Source organism: Equus caballus, chromosome 1, assembly GCF_041296265.1.
Source record: "Equus caballus isolate H_3958 breed thoroughbred chromosome 1, TB-T2T, whole genome shotgun sequence".
In the NCBI taxonomy this organism is placed as follows: Eukaryota; Metazoa; Chordata; class Mammalia; order Perissodactyla; family Equidae; genus Equus; species Equus caballus.
The window spans coordinates 52,591,262-52,612,818 of record NC_091684.1 but is presented as its reverse complement, the minus strand read 5'-3'; positions in this window follow the sequence as shown (position 1 = coordinate 52,612,818).

Here is a 21,557-nt window from a genome sequence, read left to right as displayed (position 1 = left end):
GCCTGGTGGGATTGCCAGTAACACGCTAACTGCAGTATCTTCTCTAATACACTAGATGGTGATTGTTCCTTTATATATATATAAATGAACGTCACAAAGATGTTCAGACTAGTACATCAGTTAGGCTAGTAAAGAAAGGGAAGTCACAATTGTAAAGTATTACAGTATAGAAAACCAAACACTAAAGAGGTAATAATTTTCATGAACCTCAGATGTAAAATCCTACCTTCCAAGTTTCAAGAAAAAAAGCATGAAATGCCATAGCATTGTAAGAAGGGGTAGCTCGTCGTGTACCAATGCTGAAGAATCATTTTGACACAACCAATCCTTTGTTAAATATTTTGGAAACAGCACCATATTTGCGTATGCCATTCCACTTGGCTTACGGGAAACAGGATAGAGTAGACTGAGTCAACATCTTTTAAAAGAAATGAGTTCCTTTGTTTTCTTACTGGGGAAGGATTCAAGTATTGCCAGGAGTCTGGATGGAAACATGGCCATAAAGATCCACGGCAAAAATAATTTTCGTGCTAGTTAACCGAATGGACAAGAATTGGCACTGGTTTCATTTCTGATGATCAAACCATTCCAGATCTCCCTTGACTGGGAATAACCCATTTTCCCATAGTCCCCATTAGGTAAGGTTAAAGTCTACAGTACCTCAGGGTTACTGGCTCACTGTTGTCCTTCAGTCTTCTGAAAATGGGCTACAAAGATTCCTTAGCACTCGGGTTGGAGAGCCTTACACTGCTCCAGATCTCTAAACCCATTTCAGCACCCAAACCCCAGCAAGAGAGGAACACAAAAGGACCCAGAGAAATATGTCTAAGGCATCTTTGAGGCAAAAAAATCTTCTTCATTGGGAGTATCATTCAGAGGTCAAGTTTATCAGAAAAAAAGTTACCTCCAAACACTGGGAAACCTAGCCTCCAGTGTCACCATTCCCTGGGTAAGTCCTTTGTCCTCTCTGGACCTCACTTATTTCACCCAGCAGCTATCGACACATACTCATCTGGGGTATGTCCTTCCCAATCTCCTTAGCAAGGCTATAGAGTAGGCTCCCTCCCTCATCGCCCGCAATCACTCTTTAAGACCAGCTATCTATGGTGTTTCCATCATACCACTTACTGCCCTCTGAAACGGTCTTATTTATTTGTTCACTTATTTATTGTGTATCTCCTCTTTGTAAAAAAGGCGAAAAAAACTCTTCCTCTATCCTCTTAGCTTCTGTCTCTGGTGTCCTGGAAATTAAACTGACAAAAGAAAAAGGAGAAAATGTTCATTTCATATGCATCTGGGAGGGCCTCAAGAAATGAAGCGAAAATTCCAAAGAAGTAGTCAGACCCAGGGGCTTATATACCATTTTAACAAAGAACAATGAACTTGTGGAATAGTGACAAAGCAAAGGAAAACAGGTTTAGGCGTTTAGGAGGGATAAATTGTGAGACAGTAGATGTATGGGGAACCTAAAGGAAGACAAGGATTATTTCAGTAAGGGTTGTTTGTACAGCTTCATCTTGGCATTGTCTCCAACTCTGGTGATACAGATTGTTTTCCTCCTCCTGGTATGGGAGAGGGGAGAAGGGACATCTTCACAGAAGGAAATGTATATCCTGCCTTTAGGCAGATGGGGGAGGGGAGGGAGCTTTGACCTGCATCTGCTATTTCCTAATCAGCTCAAAATCATCTTTATGCCACAGTGGCATATCTTGGGGTGGCATATTCTGGTCCCTTTCACCTTCTAGAATACAAGCTCCATACACTCAAGAATCTGTCTTGCTCACTGCTGCATCCAGAAGGGCTAGAACAGTGCCTGGTGCATGGGAGGGCTCAACAAGAAATGTTGAATGTGTGAGGAAATGAATTTTCTCAATAAATAATGTTAAATACATGAAAGAATGAATTTATCATTTACAAATTTTTGGTCTTCTAAACAAATTTGCTCCAATGTCTCTTGTTAGCAGACTGGTTTGCGAGAAGAGACTATTACTGCTCAAGGGGGGCTGGCCGGGTGGCATAGTTGTTAAATTTGTGCACTGTGATTCAGTAGCCCGGGTTCAGGGTTCACAGGTTCCGATCCCAGGCATGGACCTATGCACCACTTATCAAGCCAGTCTATGGCAAGCGTCCCACGTATAAAGAGAGGGAGATGGGCACAGATGCTAGCTCAGGGCCAGTCTTCCTCAGCAAAAAGAGGAGGATTTGTGGCAGATGTTAGCTCAGGGCTAATCTTCCTCAAAACAAAAAAAAAGAGGAGGATTGGTAGTGGACGTTAGTTCAGGGCTAATCTTCCTCACCAAAAAAAAAAAAAACTGCACAAGGAAGCTATCTAGAGTTTGTACCCTGCGACGGTGACACTAATTTTGTTGTGATTTCTGGTATACTTCCTTGCTGAGGTGATTAATGTCCTATTCCATCATCCTTGAATGGACACAGACTCTCCAGCTTCCTCTGGAACCATTCAGTGCAGTTTGCTGAGCACGTGAGATCACTGGCTGATTTCAGGGCCTGCCCTGCTTGCCGACATTCTCAATGCCTCTGTTCCATTGGCTTCCGATCTTGATAATACACCAGAGAGAAAATGCAAGGAGGCTCTTGAGCTATTTAAACTCCAGGATGAATGAATTGGCCCTTCTTGAGAGGAGATGTTGTTCTATAGCAGGGACGACATGCGGTCCTTGAGCATCTCAGGTTGAGTGCACCCAAGGTGATGGTCATATGTGCTATAATTTAGGTACAGGCCAGCCCCACCAATACCTTTCCACCCACAATCTAACTTGATTTGTTTTCCATTTGAGTCTTACCTCCCCAACATGATGGGAGGGAAAAAAAAAAGGGTGGTGTTTTGAAGGATCATTGAGCAATCTCAGAGCTGAAAGATATCTTAGTGATCATCTCAAAAGTGTTTCCCAAACTTGTCTGAGCATAAGAGTCACCCAAGGTGCTGGTTAAAAAATCATTCTCAGATCTCACCCCGTTGATATGGATTCAACAGGCTTGGGTGAGGCAAGGACTATCTGTATTTTTAACAAGAGCCACAGGTGATCCTCATGTTCAACACCAATCTAACACAACCCTTTCATTTATCAGAGGAAGAAACAGGCTTAGAAGGACCTAGATGTTCATCTGGGTCACATGGCTCAAGAATCTTTTTTTCCTTGACCTGGATTCTTTCTCTTATGCCACTCTGCCTCCACTAAATCTCCATGCTCCTAAAAAAAAAACTATTAAAACACATGCAACAGGAGAACTGAGTACCCAAAAATGCTTCCTCACTATTTCCAATGAAAACGTTAGCTGACTTCCTTCAATATGCCCTCATTGTGAAATGTCGTTTTTTTCCAAAAACTCTCTACTCATAATGTGTATGAGGTCCAGAGTAGCATCCAGACTTCAAAAGCAAGCTCTGCAAATGACATCTCAGGATGTTCTCTGGACCAGTCTTAGAGTTCTGTGGAGTCAGCCATCGGTCTCTTAAATTATAATCTGGATGCTCATCAAATATCATTTGGTTTATCTGGTGAGGAAAGAATCCAGCAAGGTAGGTGTTCAGAGCAGTTTTTTCATCACCAGGAACTAAAAACAATTACTAATCTGCTTTCACCAAGGCAGTCCATCTGTGCGTGAGCAATTTGTGTGGTTTTTCCGAAGGACATCATATTCTCCATATATTTAAATGCTTAATACTTGCAATCAGAGAGACAGAAATATCCAGCCAGCCCCAGTTCTTATAAAACAGAGCTGAGAGCAGGGGATTCAGCTGACTTTAGATGACTCAGCCCGCCGTGATGGCACAAAGTTGGTGAGTCATCTGTCTACTGTCTGAGGCGAGTCATTTTAGGAACCCAAATTCCAGGGGCCTCCAAAAGCTCATTAAACTCAGTAGTAACTCATTAGTTCTCTTTGAGTTATTCCAGCCTTTTCCTTCACCCTCAGTTTCTATCCTTCCTCAAAGAAATCCAAGTTGAATTTAGAGATGTCAAGCAGTAGGTCCTACCAGGAATACCCCACAATCTAGGGTGAACTTTTCCTTCTTTTTGGTTTGATTTCCCTGATAATCTGGGCTTTCAGGGGAAACCCAAAGTGTGGAATGGTTTTGCTGGGGACAGATCCTTAGATTTGCTAAACTTCATAATGTAAGGAGAGTGAGTAGAAATAAATGCCAAGTTTGGGTTTACTGGGACAGAGCTCAATGTAAATTTTAGAACTTATAATAAAATATTCTGGGAACTCACATTTTTTTAATAATATTTGAGATAAACAAGTTATGTTTTCTATCTAGATCATCTTCAATCTTATTAATATATTTAAAAGTCTTTCAGGCACTGAACCTTATCTTAATTGGCTATTGCAAAACTGCTCACCTGTCATTATAATGATAGTAATAGTTGCTATTGCTTATTGGGTATTTACTTTTTACCCAGCATGGGGCTAAACTGAAAATATCGCAGTACTAATTTATTCACAGTGATCTTTTAAGAAATCTTTAAATATTAATTATTTGTTTAAGTGACGGATTTAAAAAGGGAACCCAGAAAATGTCAATGGTCAATCCTTCCGGCTAGATTTGTGAATACCAAAGCACCCATTTCTGTGAAATACTTTCTGGAAATCAGATTCCAAAATGGAAAAGACCAGTTACCCAAACCAATGGAGCAACACTGACATTCTATCATCCCTGAGATTGCTCTTTACTATGGAAGATTCTGATGGTCGAGTCAAATAGAGTATTGGCTCAAATTCCTACTGGAGCTGATAAGCATATGTCTGGGGCCAAATGACAAAGACAATGCAGAGAACATAAAAAATGTTCTCCTAAAACATCTTATATTTGCCCCTTAATACCCAGCAGTGCTAATCTAGACAAAGGCTGAACTTCTCACCAACAGAGCCATGTTCAGAGGGCCATGGCTCCCAGGTTTGACCAGCATCCACTCATGAACAATACTACTAGAAATCCTAAGTGGCAGACAAATCACAGAAAACAATTCTAAAAGATAGTTTCAAGATCTTTCAACACTTTCTTTTTACAGATGGGAAAACTGAGATCCCAAGAGGTGATTTGCCCAAAATCACAGTGTATGTTTGTGACCGACCCTAACAGGTCTCCCATTCTTTCCTCTGTATCAAATCTTTTTTTTTAAATGTCATTTTTGGATCTCGGTATCGTTGGAGTCTCTGTTTGTACCGGGTACTTTAAAAGAAAAATAAAGCAAACAACAACAACAAAAGAACAAATGCTACTTAAGTGTCTCTAGTTGGCAGAATGGAAAATTTATCAGATGGTTCCTTTTAAGAAATCCTCCTTAAAATATTACTCATTCTTATCTCATTCTTATATCCACAAGCTCATTCTCTGTTTTGCTTTGTCCTTATCACTGAAAGATTATTTTGTTGCATATACGTTTGATCTAGAAATTCACCATAGACATACACTCCCAAAGGTGTACTGGGATCTACATTGTGGCAATGATCAAAAACAGGATATATCCATCAGTAGGGGACTGGTTAAAAAAACTACATTAGAGACATACATAGACTGTGTTTCTGTTAAAAAAAAGAAAAGATCTCTACTTATGGATATAAAGAGATGTTCAGGACATTTGTAAAGTGAACTAAGAACAGTGTGGAAGGATATAGGATGACTCTGTGTTGGTTTATTTTTGAGTGTTCATATACATACATATATCTTTGTTTCTGAATAGAAAATTCTGGAAGGATATCCAAGAGCAGTACTGTTTTCACTATTAGCATTACTACTTGGTTAACAATTTCATAAGTAATAAGAAAGAGCAGGTGAGGGGAAGGCCATTGTGTTTTTCTTAATCTGGGGCCGTTGGCCAAAATCAATAGATTTGACCTAATTGCAAAAAGAAGCTAGTCCTCCCCAGCAGGAATTGCAACCAGGGAAACTCGATAGAGACACTTGACTTTTACCAACTGCTTTGGTTTTCCCCCTTTGGCCAAACACAGTAAGAGCCGTTTAAAAGGGAAACACTATAATTACACCCTACACGATAAATACAAACAGCAGTAAAATGATAGGATTAGACTCTTAATCCTTATTATCACCTCCTTAGAAGACGGGTGTGACAGCCACTCATTCAGGAATACACCTGAGGCCACACCTTATTTGTCATATTACATCTTGTTTGTCAGATACCTTATGCTTGGTGTTACAGCAGAAAGAAAAATAACCAAAGAAATTCCACCCAACAAGCTAGCCAGGTTAGTTAGCTGCACATTTGCAAAGGCCGGAAACATTGCCAACGTCTCTTTCTCCTTCCTATTTTGGCAGCTTGCCCTGGGGTGACGAGTGATGAATGATTGTTTATAAAGTGTCACCAAACTAGCACTTCCTGTTTGCTCCAGGGTTTTAGCTATATGGCTGACAAGGCTTAAGTTAAAAACCTCACAGGGGTCTATTCCATGCTATTTATATGATAGTACGAGAAGAGTGTTAGCAGAGAGGGACCGGAGCCATTGCCCGCCTCATTTCATAGACTGAACATTCAAACGCAGGGTGATTAGCAGGGTTCAGCATTCCTCAGGGGTAACATGGTGAAGTGAAGTAATGCGAGTACACAAACTACGAAGGTGGGATGTAAAAGGAAGATTACCAAGTATTATGGGAGCACACAGGGAAACAGTGTTTCCTGCTGGGAGAAATCAGAAAACCTCCCAGGAGGCAACTGATATTTGAACTGGACTGAAAGGCTAAGTGCACTTTCAATAATAGATACGGAGGAAGGGGCGTGACTGCCAAAAGTTATTCTAGGTCATGAAAACAGCATAGGCAGAAGTACCTAATTGCTTAAATTGTTTATTTTCTGTGTATTATGGTGTTTTGACATCTTACAAACCTTTCTGGTTAGAGAGAAACTGACTACCCCTCCTGGGGCTAACCAATCCTTAGAGATAGCAAAGGGCTGAGGTGGGAGCACACCTTTGATCCGCAAATTTGCCAATCCAAAGCTCTCTTTCCTCTATCTGGCCCCTACACTCCAGGAGGCAATATTTCCTCTGCCATATTCATCCCAGGGCCCAGGGCCAGGGAACTAGGGACCACCACAAAGGTTTAGAGCCTTTTGAAACGATTCACACTAGCCAATCCTAAACTGTGTGCCCTGCCCTGCCTTGCCTGTGCCACAGAAATCCCAGTAAAGGCCCTAGTCTCTGCTTTCCTTGGCTCCTGTCTTCCGCGACCTGATCAAACCCTGGTATTCCTCACATGGCCCTGCCTGCTGTGGCATGCCTCTGTCTCTAGGACCTGTGATTATGATTCACTTTGTTTTCCTGAGCTTCTCCTGTGTCCCTGCTTGTGCCCACACTGACCATCTTATAAAAGAACACAGACCAACTACAAAGCAAGAAGGTTCTGGATGTGTTCAGGAAACTGGAACTTGGGCTGTGCATGTTTAGGAAGGGAAACTGAAGGGCAGTTGACCGGCTCATGGAAAATCTGGACGGTAATAACGAGGAATAGACCACAAAGACTTCTGAACAGGGGAGTGGCAGGTACAGAGCTGTTTCTAGTTAGTATGACACTGGATGAGGCTGGAGATGGGGAACGAAAAGAAGTTGTTGGAATCATCCAGAGGAGCTGGCATCAAGAGAAGAGAAGTCAAAGAGTAGAAGACAGTGACAACATTAATAGAGAAAGTGAACCATGTAATAAGGTTTGGGGACAAAGATGAAGAGGTTGGTTCTGGAGTTACAAGAACAAAACCTCTGGTATAGGCTTTAGCATCAACGGAGGGATTCGTATGTTTTGACTGATTGTTGGCAAGTTACCATTACAGAGTCAAAATGAAAACCCATTATAACATGATTGTTTTGACTTGCATTTCTTTAATTATGACAGACTTAAGCATCTTTTTATTCATTCCTTCTTTTATTCATTCATTCATTCAACAAATACTTAAGGAATTCCTACTATGTGCCAGGTACTAATCTAAGTGTGAAGGACATAGTAGTAAGCACAAGAGACAAAACTCCCTGACCTCATGGACCTTGCCTTCTAACGGGGAGAAATTAACAATAACCAAATAAATGAGAAAATATATAGTATATCCAATGGTGATAAGCACTATGAGGAAAAGTAAGGCAGGGCAGGCGGATAGGAAATGCTAGAGGTAGGGTGCAATTTAAATAGAGGATGCCTCATAAGAAGGTGACATTTGAGCAAAGTCTCCACAGGTGAGGGTGTGACCCAAAACAATATTGGGGCGGGGGAGAGCAATTTAAGCAGAGGCAACAGTAAGCATAAAAGCCTCTGGCTGGACCATATCTGGCTCCCTCTTTTCAAATATTTATTGAGAATTTGTAGTTAGTACTCTGTGAACTGCGTGTTCATATGCACATTTTCTATTAGGTTGCCTGTCTTTTTTCGTATGAATTATAAGAGTTCTTTGCATGTTAAAGAAATTACCCCTTGCCTAGCATATATATTACAAATATTTCGCTCATTTATATTGTGAGTATATAGCCATATATATATATACATATATGTGTGCATCATATTTAGACATAACTGCTGTATAGAAGTATTACATTTTTTTTTTCTGAGGAAGATTAGCCCTGAGTTAACATCCGCCACCAATCCTCCTCTTTTTGCTGAGGAAGACAGGCCCTGAGCTAACATCCATACCCATCTTCCTCTACTTTATATGTGGGACGCCTACCACAGCATGTCTTGACAAGCAGTGCCATGTCCACACCCAGGATCTGAACCAGCAGACCCCAGGCTGCCAAAGCGGAACATGCGAACTTAACCACTGTGCCACTGGGCTGGCCCCTAGAAGTATTAAATTTTATGTAATAAAATTTATCAAATCTTTCTTTATTGCTCCTAGGTTTTGTGACTTATTTAGAAATGTCATTCCTACTTCAAGAATAAAGAAAAAGTTATTCTTTTTTTTCTTCCTTTAATTTATGGATTAAAAAAAAACACTTAGAACTTTGGTCCATGTGGAACTTATTTTATAATAAAGGACATAGAGTTTACTGTTTAAAAAAACAAGAGACTATTGAAATTGAAAAACTTCCAAGACCCAAAAGGATGGATTTTTAAATGTGATATAGCAGGCAGGTTGGGTTGAAACTAGTTGGAAAATATCCTATCAAAGTTGACATTCACAAATGTCACCAGCCATCCTCTACTGTCTCATTTCCCAAAGTGCTTCTGTGGCACTCTAGTTCCACAAGATGACTACAGGGATTCAGCAAAAAAGTATTCAGCCAAAAAGTTTTCCATGTTAAAACAAGTTTGAAAACTTGGAATAATTCTTTCTTGACTCTAAGACAATTGAGATCCTTTAATATGTTAATATCATTGGGAGTCTCCAACAGGAGTGCTTTCGGACTTGGAACCCTTGTTTCATAAGGCATCTTGGGAAGCAGTGTTTATATCCGGAGCATTGGTTCCTAGACTTGGTTACATCAGAAATACCTAGAGAAATTTTTATAACACAGACTGCTGAATCTCATTCCCTATCAACTGAATCAGAATCAGTGAGGATGCCATACAGAAATGTTTTAAGCTCTCATTGACTGTCATTTTGGAATCAGTAGTCCAGAGCAGCCTCTATCAAACAATGTTCCACTATAGAATTAGCCCTACAGAAAATTATTTGAATGACTATTTTCTCAGTTCTCCCAAGGATGAGACATAGCTAGCACTGTTCTTGCTGCATAGGAGGGAAGTCAATTCATTGTATACAATGGATTCCTGAGGTCATTATGGTTTAATTTTCTCCCAAAACCTAGGTTAAGAAGAGCTGATCTACAACATCATTCAATAGCTGCAATAGAGCTAGATACGGTGCTTGCAAAAAAAAAAAAAAGTCTACCCCCTTACACCTTACTATCTCTACATCCTATATCCCTTACAAACAGAACAATGAATGTTGAATTTGGTAGCAAGAATGGGTAATAGAATCAAAATTAAACTAAGCTTCATTAGATATGCACACTTACACGTGGGCTTCTCAAATTAATAAAGTTCTCAGAAATTTGGTCTGATCAATAATTTTTTGTTCTTTCTGCATATAACAATGTTTGATATCGTTTGTTATAAAAGCTCATTAATAACACAAAGTCATTTGTAATAAGATCTAATTTTCTTCTTTATCCTGACCTCACGCCCCTATCTTGCTTACAATTCTTTCTTCTCGCCAGTGTCTCAAAAGAAAGTATAATACACTTCAGACTCCATGAACTTCAATGCATTGTGCAAAACTAGGTACATGCAATTTTGAAATTTAGAATTATTTTAATAATTTGAATAACCTAATATGTAATCATAGTGCCAAATATCATGCTTATTATTATAATTATTTCTCTTTCTAAATCAATTGGTTTGTAAGCTCAAAGAATGCATTTCATTATATCCTAATTGGATTCACAGAGCTGTGATCTCCTTATAACCCTAATCCCTATTACAAAATGGAAAAATCATCATTACATTTGACTTACACACTCCTTTTGGGTAGTTTCACCTACATTACCCTCATGGCAAGGATTTTCTATTAAAATCTCCTTGTGAACCAAGAATTCTAGACATTTAAAATAACCAAGATGAGCACATCTTACATCCTAGTCAGTTACTATAAAAATTTAACACTTGAGAGGAATTCCAAGATGGCGCCGTGAGTAGTCCTCTTTGTCTCTCGCCCTTCGAGTCTACAATTATTTGGACACTTATCGCTTGACAAAGGATATCCAGACAGCATCTCAGGACGTCTGAGACACCCACGCGACTATACATCGGAAGGCGGACGGACTTTCCTCCGGGAGGATGTGGAAATAGGTGAAAACTCTCCGACCCCGACGGGCAGCCTAGTACCCGCAAGCGGCTTTCTTCCAACGGACGCCCCCAGAGGATCCACACACATCTAGGGCAGGAGCGAGAACACAACAGAGGAGCGACGGTGGAAACAGGTGACCAGAACCCTACTTAAACCCCCCGCAATTACTCCTAAACGCAGAGGGAAACTTTGGAGTTGCACACCTGAGCCCGCGGGGAGAGTCTCTCCCCGCCATTGGCGGGGAGACCCAGCCTGGTGCTCGGGGCGCCCGGAGGGTCCCAGAGAGAGACACGGAGGGCACGGAGGTCTCCCAGCTGCCGTTGCCCGCCCCGTGGGACTAGGGATTGCCGGAGATCTCGGAGAGGACCGGGGCGGGGGAACTTTCAAAGGCGGGTCCGGCGACCCGGTGGGGAAGCGCCGGAGCTCCGCCAGGCAGCAGACAAAACTCTCTGTCTGCCGGTAGCAGAGGGGCCACGCTGAGCACTCAGGGCTCCCGGCAGAGGCCCGGACAGAAGCCCAGAGGGCGGGGCGACCCCCAGCTGCCGTTGCCCGCCCCGGGGGACTAGGGATTGCCGGAGATCTCGGAGAGGACCGGGGCGGGGGAACTTTCAAAGGCCGGATCGGCGACCCGGAGGGGAAGTGCCGGAGCTCCGCCAGGCAGCAGACAAAACTCTCTGTCTGCCGGTAGCAGAGGGGCCACGCTGAGCACTCAGGGCTCCCGGCAGAGGCCCGGACAGAAGCCCAGGGGGCGGGGCGACCCCCAGTTGCTGTTGCCCGCCCCGTGGGACTAGGGATTGCCGGAGATCTCGGAGAGGACCGGGGCGGGGGAACTTTCAAAGGCCGGATCGGCGACCCGGAGGGGAAGTGCCGGAGCTCCCCCAGGCAGCAGACAAAACTCTCTGTCTGCCGGTAGCAGAGGGGCCACGCTGAGCACTCAGGGCTCCCGGCAGAGGCCCGGAGAGAAGCCCAGAGGGCGGGGCGACCCCCAGCTGCCGTTGCCCGCCCCGTGGGACTAGGGATTGCCGGAGATCTCAGAGAGGACCGGGGCGGGGGAACTTTCAAAGGCGGGTCCGGCGACCCGGAGGGGAAGCGCCGGAGCTCCGCCCGGGCAGCAGACAAAACTCTCTGTCTGCCATTAGCAGAGGGGCCACGCCCAGCATTCAGGGCTCCCGGCAGAGGCTCGGACAGAAGCCCAGAGGGCGGGGCGTCCCCAGCTGCCGTTGCCCGCCCCGTGGGACTAGGGATTGCCGGAGATCTCGGAGAGGACCGGGGCGGGGGAACTTTCAAAGGCGGGTCCGGCGACCCGGAGGGGAAGCGCCGGAGCTCCGCCAGGCAGCAGACAAAACTCTCTGTCTGCCGGTAGCAGAGGGGCCACGCTGAGCATTCAGAGCTCCCGGCAGAGGCCCGGAGAGAAGCCCAGAGGGCGGGGCGACCCCCAGCTGCCGTTGCCCACCCGGTGAGGCTAGGGATTGCCGGAGATCTCGGAGAGGACTGGGGCTGGAGAGAGTTCCAGAGACCCAGCTTAGTAGCCTAGGGGGAAACCCTACAGGCTCACAGAAGCCTTAGGGAAAGCCTCTGCACAGCACCAGTAGAAGGCACCCAGCCGCCAGCCACAAGGCTGGAAGACCCCAGGGCAAAAGCAGCATAGCTAGGTGTACTAACCACAGACTGTAGAAGATGCCAATAGCTCTCCTGCGACCCATAGAGGACAAGTGAGATTTGGTGGGTGCCGACAGCAACCGAGCGACAAATAAAAGTGATCCCACCCCTGGCCGCTGGAAAAGCTCATAACACCGTTGCAGACCCCAAGGAGAGAGCGCATCTAGGTGGGCAACAACAGTAGGCACCTGCAGCCTGAAGCCCCCCGTGACGGCCCCCACGGCAGAGGAGGGAATCCAAAGGGCCACTGTGGCTACGAAGAGGGGCCCAGGCCCAGTTAGCAACTACGGACAGGGTTCCTGGTTGGTGAAGTATAAACAGCTGCTCCCCCCACCGCAGCAGCTGAAACAAGTGAAAGGAGCAACTAAACTCTATCTCCATGCGGAGGCACAAATCAACATCATCAAGCAATATGAAAAAATACATTAAATCTCCAGAACAGAAAGAAAGTAACAAATACACAGAAAACAATCCCAAAGAAAATGAGATATATAACCTAAATGATGATGACTTCAAAACAGCCATCATTAAAATACTCACTGAGTTAAGAGAGAATTCTGACCGACAACTCAACGAGTTCAGGAGCTATGTCACAAAAGAGTTTGATACGATAAAGAAGAACCAAACAGAAATACTGGAAATGAAGAACACAATAGAGGAGATTAAGAAAAATCTAGATGCTCTGAACAGTAGGGCCGATAATATGGAGGAAAGAATTAGCAATTTGGAAGATGGCAATATAGAATTGTTGCAGGCAGAGGAGGAGAGAGAAGCAAGACTTAAAAGAAATGAAGAAACTCTCCGAGAATTATCAGACACAATTAGGAGATGCAACGTAAGGATTATAGGTATACCAGAGGGAGAAGAGAAGGAGAAAGGGGCAGAAAACCTATTCAAAGAAATAATGGCTGAGAACTTCCCAAATCTGGTGAGGGAGATGGATCTTCAGGTGACAGAAGCCAATAGATCTCCAAACTTTATCAATGCAAGAAGACCAACTCCACGGCATATAGTAGTGAAGCTAGCAAAAGTCAACGATAAGGAGAAAATATTAAGGACAGCCAGGCAAAAGAAACTAACCTACAAAGGAACCCCCATCAGGCTATCAGCAGATTTCTCAGCAGAAACTTTACAGGCTAGAAGAGAGTGGAATGATATATTCAAAAATCTGAAGGACAAAAACCTACAGCCGAGAATTCTCTACCCAGCGAAAATATCCTTCAAATACGATGGAGAAATAAAAACTTTCCCAGATAAACAAAAATTAAGGGAGTTCATTGCCACAAAACCTCCTCTTCAGGAAATCCTCAGGAAAACCCTCATTCCTGAAAAATCCAAAAAAGGAAAGGGGCTACAAAACCAAGAGCAGAGGAGATAAGTAGAAGGACAACAACAGAGAGTAGCAGCTCTACATCAGAACAGATTAAACCATGGGACGAGAAACAAAGGAAACTGAAGAAAACCGGAAAACAAGACACAAAATGGTAGTGGTAGGCCCCCACGTCTCAATAATCACTCTAAATGTAAACGGATTGAACTCCCCAATCAAAAGACACAGAGTGGCAGGATGGATCAAAGAACAAGATCCAACAATATGCTGCCTCCAGGAAACACACCTCAGCCCCAAAGACAAACACAGACTCAGAGTGAAGGGATGGAGAACAATACTCCAAGCTAATAATGAACAAAAGAAAGCAGGCGTCACTATACTAATATCAGACAAGGTAGATTTCAAAGCAAAACAGATAAAGAAAGACAAAGAGGGACAGTATATAATGATAAAAGGGACTCTCCACCAAGAAGACATAACACTTATAAATATATACGCACCCAACACAGGAGCACCAAAATTTGTAAAGCAACTCTTAATAGAACTAAAAGAAGACATCAACAACAATACAATAATAGTAGGGGACCTCAACACACCATTAACACCAATGGACAGAACATCCAGACAGAAAATCAACAAGGAAATAATAGAATTAAATGAAAAATTAGACCAGATGGACTTAATAGATATATATAGAACACTTCATCCAAAAACAGCAGGTTACACATTCTTCTCAAGTGCACATGGAACATTCTCAAGGATTGACCATATTTTGGGAACCAAAGCAAACATCAATAAATACAAGAGAGTTGAAATAATATCAAGCATCTTTTCTGATCATAACGCTATTAAACTAGAAATCAACTACAAGAAAAAAGCAGAGAAAGGTGCAAAAATGTGGAGACTAAACAACACGCTTCTCAACAAACAATGGATCATTGAAGAAATTAAAGAAGAAATCAAATATTATCTGGAGACAAATGAAAATGAGAACACGACATACCAAATCATTTGGGATGCAGCAAAAGCAGTCCTAAGAGGGAAATTCATCACAATACAGGCTCACCTCACTAAACAAGAAAAAGCTCACGTAAGCAACCTCAAACGACACCTAACAGAACTAGAAAAAGAAGAACAAACAAGGCCCAGAGTCAGTAGAAGGAGGGAAATAATAAAAATAAGAGCAGAAATAAACGATATTGAAACAAAAAAGACAATAGAAAGGATCAATGAAACAAAGAGTTGGTTCTTCGAAAGAATTAACAAAATTGACAAACCCCTAGCCAGACTCACCAAGAAAAGAAGAGAGAAATCGCAAATTAATAAAATCAGGAATGACAGAGGAGAAATCACAACAGATACCAATGAAATACAAGAGATCATAAGAGAATACTATGAAAAACTATATGCCAACAAATTGAACAACCTGGAAGAAATGGACAAATTCCTAGACTCCTACAATCTCCCCAAACTGAATCAGGAAGAAATGGAGAATCTGAATAGACCAATCACAAGTAAGGAAATAGAAACGGTAATCAAAAACCTCCCCAAAAACAAGAGTCCAGGACCAGACGGCTTCTCTGGAGAATTCTACCAAACATTCAAAGAAGACTTAATACCTATTCTCCTCAAACTGTTCCAGAAAATTGAGAAAGATGGAGAACTCCCTAACACGTTCTATGAAGCCAACATCACTCTGATCCCCAAACCTGACAAGGACAACACAAAGAAGGAGAACTACAGGCCGATATCACTGATGAACATAGATGCAAAAATCCTCAACAAAATTTTGGCAAACCGATTACAGCAATACATCAAAAAGATTATACACCATGATCAAGTGGGATTTATACCAGGGACACAGGGATGGTTCAACATCCGCAAGTCAATCAACGTGATACACTATATTAACAAAATGAAAACCAAAAACCACATGATCATCTCAATAGATGCAGAGAAAGCATTCGACAAGATCCAACACCCATTTATGATAAAAACCCTCAGTAAAATGGGTATAGATGGAAAGTACCTCAACATAATAAAGGCCATATATGATAGACCCACAGCCAACATCATACTCAATGGACAAAAGCTGAAAGCCATCCCTCTGAGGACAGGAACAAGACAAGGGTGCCCACTTTCACCACTCCTATTCAACATAGTTCTGGAGGTGCTGGCCAGAGCAATTCGGCAGGAAAAAGAAATAAAAGGAATCCAAATAGGTAACGAAGAAGTAAAACTCTCGTTGTTTGCAGACGACATGATCTTATACATAGAAAACCCCAAAGAATCCACAGAAAAACTATTAGAAATAATCAACAACTACAGCAAAGTAGCAGGGTATAAAATTAACGTGCATAAATCAGTAGCATTTCTATACACTAACAATAAACTAACAGAAAAAGAACTCAAGCACTCTATCCCATTCACAATCGCAACGAAAAGAATAAAATACCTTGGGATAAACTTAACCAAGGAAGTGAAGGATCTATACAATGAAAACTACAAGACTCTCTTGAAAGAAATAGGCGATGACATAAAGAGATGGAAAGACATCCCTTGCACATGGATTGGAAGAATAAACATAGTTAAAATGTCCATACTACCTAAAGCAATATACAGATTCAATGCTATCCCAATCAGAATCCCAAGAACATTCTTCACAGAAATTGAACAAACAATCCTAAAATTCATATGGGGCAACAAAAGACCACGAATTGCTAAAGCAATCCTGAGCAAGAAAAACAAAGCCGGCGGAATCACGATCCCCGATTTCAAAACATACTACAAAGCTACAGTGATCAAAACAGCATGGTACTGGTACAAAAACAGGTCCACAGATCAATGGAACAGAATTGAAAGCCCAGAGATAAAACCACACATCTATGGACAGCTAATCTTCGACAAAGGAGCAGAGGGCCTACAATGGAGAAAAGAAAGTCTCTTCAACAAATGGTGCTGGGAAAACTGGACAGCCACATGCAAAAGATTGAAAATTGACCATTCTTTTTCACCACACACCAAAATAAACTCAAAATGGATCAAAGACCTAAAGATTAGGCCTGAGACAATAAGTCTTTTGGAAGAGAATATAGGCAGTACACTCTTTGACATCAGTTTCAAAAGAATCTTTTCGGACACTGTAACTCCTCAGTTGAGGGAAACAATAGAAAGAATAAACAAATGGGACTTCATCAGACTAAAGAGCTTCTTCAAGGCAAGGGAAAACAGGATTGAAACAAAAAAACAGCTCACTAATTGGGAAAAAATATTTACAAGCCACTTATCCGACAAAGGGTTAATCTCCATAATATACAAAGAACTCACACTACTTAACAACAAAAAAACAAACAACCCGATCAAAAAATGGGCAGAGGACATGAACAGACATTTCTCAAAAGAAGATATGAATATGGCCAATAGACACATGAAAAGACGTTCATCATCGCTAATCATCAGGGAAATGCAAATCAAAACTACACTAAGATATCACCTTACCCCCGTTAGATTGGCAAAAACATCCAAAACCAAGAACGACAAATGTTGGAGAGGTTGTGGAGAAAGAGGAACCCTCATACACTGTTGGTGGGAATGCAAACTGGTACAGCCACTATGGAAAACAGTATGGAGATTTCTCAAAAAGTTAAAAATAGAAATACCCTATGACCCAGCCATCCCATTACTGGGTATCTATCCTAAGAACCTGATATCAGATATCTCAAGAGTCCGTTGCACCCCTATGTTCATTGCAGCATTATTTACAATAGCCAAGACGTGGAACCAGCCTACATGCCCAGAAACTAATGATTGGATAAAGAAGATGTGGTATATATACACAATGGAATACTACTCAGCCATAAAAAAGACGAAATTGGCCCATTCACAACAATGTGGATGGACCTCGAGGGTATTATGTTAAGCGAAATAAGTCAGTCAGAGAAAGACGAACTCTATATGACTCCACTCATAGGTGGAAATTAGTATATTGAGAAGGAGATCTGATTGGCGGTCACCAGGGAAAAGGGGGGGTGGGGGGAGGGTACGGAGGGGGAAGTGGTGTACCCACAACATGACTAACAAAAATGTACAACTGAAATCTCACAAGGTTGTAATCTATCATAACATTAATAAAAAAAAAAAAAAAAAAAAATTTAACACTTTCGTTCCTGGCTATTAAAACGAATATTCTGTCAATGCCTCAATCATTGACAACCACAATTTGCAAAGCAGATTCTGAAAAGTGCTGCTTCTGTGAAATGCTCTGTGAAGAAGGGGTCTTAGGGTCAAATAAATTTTGGAATGCTGAAATTCAAAATATATCTTAGTATCTTGTCTCCTTTAGAACTCTTGCAGGTTTTTTTTCAGTTTCTAGTCAAGATTTTCCAAACTTACTAGACCAGAAATTCTTTTTTAATATCTTACTTAATGACATCCTACAGAACACAGTTTGGAAATTGCTGAGCGAGACTAACATTTATAGAACATTTATTATATGTGTTAGTTCTCACAATAAATTCATTCAACTTTACAATAAATCTCTTCCTAGCTGGTGCAAACGTATTGTGTGAAACCATCCATAAACCAGGTCCAGATATTTCCTTCTTCAGACAACTAGTCTCAGGGAACTCCTTAAGGGACCAGAAGATCTGCGGGACTTCAGTCTCACACACAGCTCTTTCTCTTTCTTGTGATCTTGGAGCGCTCTGTGAACACTCAGTTTTCTGGTTTGGCAGATGTGATAACACCTAATTCATGAGGACTACTTCAGTTGCATGGTGACATGACATGGTGACCTGTTTCACCAGTCATTCTTTACCAGGACCCAGTGGAACACTAATAATTATTTAATAAATGGAGAATGTTTATTTTCAGAAGAGGACGTAGCTTTGCTCTGAAATGCTAGAGCTCTGCACTGTGATTCTCCTCCTGGGGTTTCTCAAAGCTCCACACAGCATCTCTAGCTGCCAGGTCTGCCGGGCCATAAGGCTCATCTAGCAGAGCCGCGTGCAGAGCAGTCTGGGCCAGCTGCAGGGCCTCTTTTATTCTAGGCTCATTCAAAACTGGCAAACTAAGTAAATGGGTCAGAGCAGCACAATTGAATGTGGTGTGTGTTGCCTTTAAAAGCCAAAGAAACCACCAAATGTTACACCTTCCTAGTGACAAGCGTGTAAGGTGTAGCAATTTGTCTTCTATTTTTTAGGAGATATCACATTTCCCAGGCCACTCAACTCATAGAAATTTTACCAAGAAGACATTTCTTGAATTTTCCTGTGGTGTTTCTTCCACCTCTAGTATGCAAGTATTTTACCAAGGCATCTAAAGTACTTGTTACTTCCTCCTCACCTGGTCTAATCAGCACAAGTCATCCACATAATGGACTAACATGCTGTCCTGTAGAACAGTGAGATAATCTTGGTCTCTGTGGGCTAGATTATTGCTGAAAAATAGAATGTTGCCATAGCTCTGAATGAAGATAATGAAAGTATACTGCTATCCCTGGCAGATAAAAGCAAACTGGTTTTGATGTTTTTTTGGTTTTTTAGGGGTTTTTTTCTGCTTTTTCTCCCCAAATCCCCCTAGTACATAGTTGTATATATTTTAGTTGTGGATCCTTCTAGTTGTGGTATGTGGGATGCCGCCTCAACATGGCCTAATGAGCAGTGCCATGTCCGCACCCAGGATCTGAACCAGCAAAACCCTGGGCCACCAAAGCAGAGCGTGCGAACTTAACCACTCAGCCACGGGGCCAGCCCATGATCTTTTTTACTATTCAGAACAGACAGGGAGAAACATTACCCAAATCAATAGCTAAGTACCAGTTACTGTTCCAGCAAGAAGTCCACACCTGTAACATCTGCAGTTGTAATTGCAATAATCTGCTGTCATTACTTCAGACTCATCTGTATTCTACACGGACCAAACAAACAGATGAGTTAATGTCGATGTGAAATGAATCAATAGCCCTGCAGCTTTCAAGAGTTTTGATGGAGGCACTGATCTTTGCAATTACCTCGGGGATGTAGTATTAATTATTGTTTACTATTTGGGGGAAGAAATAGTAAACAAGGACTTCCACTTGGCCTTTCCAATCATAAAAGCCTTTACTCCGATGTGAGGATATCAATTGGGGATGTTGCCAGGAGAAAATTAAATCTATTTCAACCATATACTTTGATACTGTGCTTTCATAGATTAGCACAGTATGGCTTTACAGACCTCTTAGGCCAATTGTGAGATGGACTTAGGTTAAAACTCCATTTTCTATCTAGACTCCAAACCCACCACTCTAACTGATGAACCAGGGGGGCATTTTGAGTCCCTAGGGGATTGCATCAGCTCAAAGCCAGTGAGAAGTAATTCCTGAAAATTTTAGATATTTTCCTTTATTTCCTGAGGATTCACCCTAGTAAAGGCCACAGATTTCTGTGGAAAAGGCTAGGTGATAGATTTATGGTGCATAATTGTGCCAATGCTGTGGTACAATTCAAGTTGACTATATTCCCTTCCATTCAGCAGGCATGTATACTGGCTCAGACTGGAAATTGGGGATGAGAACATGATTGTTGATGACTTAGATCTCTATTTTCAAACTAAATGGCTGCCTATCTATTTCAGTCCAAGGGACATCATAACCAATTAGGTGCTACCCAAGATGTCTGTAGAACCATTCTGAATACTGCTCTGGTCCTACCATTTCTTACAGTAACCACATCTACCTTGTCTCAAGAAGTTAATTACTGCCACTTACCTACTACCACTTCAGGATCCCATCATCCTCACTACAATTAAAAAGCCCTTTTCAGTGATAGCATTTACCACCACCATCTCTGAATTGTAGAGAGAGCTACTACAGAACTTTCCAAGGATACTTATTCTTTTTCTCATTGCTTTGGTTATGAAAGCATCCAATGGCCCTTCTTAGAAGATACAGTGGAAGAGTAGAGAGCAGGACACACACAATATATCCACACCAATATTCCTATCCTCCTAAGCCTTTAGATTCATACCTCTATGTTATATCAAGAATGTTCTAGCAATTCAACTTCATTTACTCTGGGTCACTATTGATTCCAGTTTCAATCAACTAAATAAACTGTAAAGGCACTCTCAGTTGCTTGAGTTAGCACAATGAATCCAGAATTTCTGTTAAGTACTCCATGAGAAGACATTGTTCTATTCCTAACTGGTCTGGTACACTTATAATCCATTCCCACACATATTCTCCAAGTTTCTGCCAACATAAATCAGGCACATCATGCAATTCTTTTGTATTTAAGCTATCCCCTATGAGTTACGCTGGGTAGCTGTTCCCCTGAAACATGTTGGGGATGTTACACTCTGGTTACAAATCTGGAGAGAGTGTGGGGTGGGGTTGGGTGTTAAGAGAAATCAGCATCCCCTTTCAAAGAAATTGCCTAAAGTCATGATAGAGTCATCAAGCAATGGGAAATCAGCCTCTTTCAATGGGAAATGAGTGGGATTTTAGGGATTTCCTCACCCAAAATTCCCTATTCCAATTCTCAGTGTCTCAATCAATGCTCACATTTTTATAAAAGATATCTACACTTAACAGAAATCAAATTGGGGGTTGGTAGGGGCTGAGAGCTGGGAGAAATGGAGAGATGTTGATTAAGTGGTACAACCTTTCTATTATGAGATGAATAAGTTCCTGAGATCTATCGTACAGCATAGTGACTATAGTTAACAATGCTGTATTGTATACTTGAAAGTTGCTATGAGAGTAGAGCTTTAATGTTCTC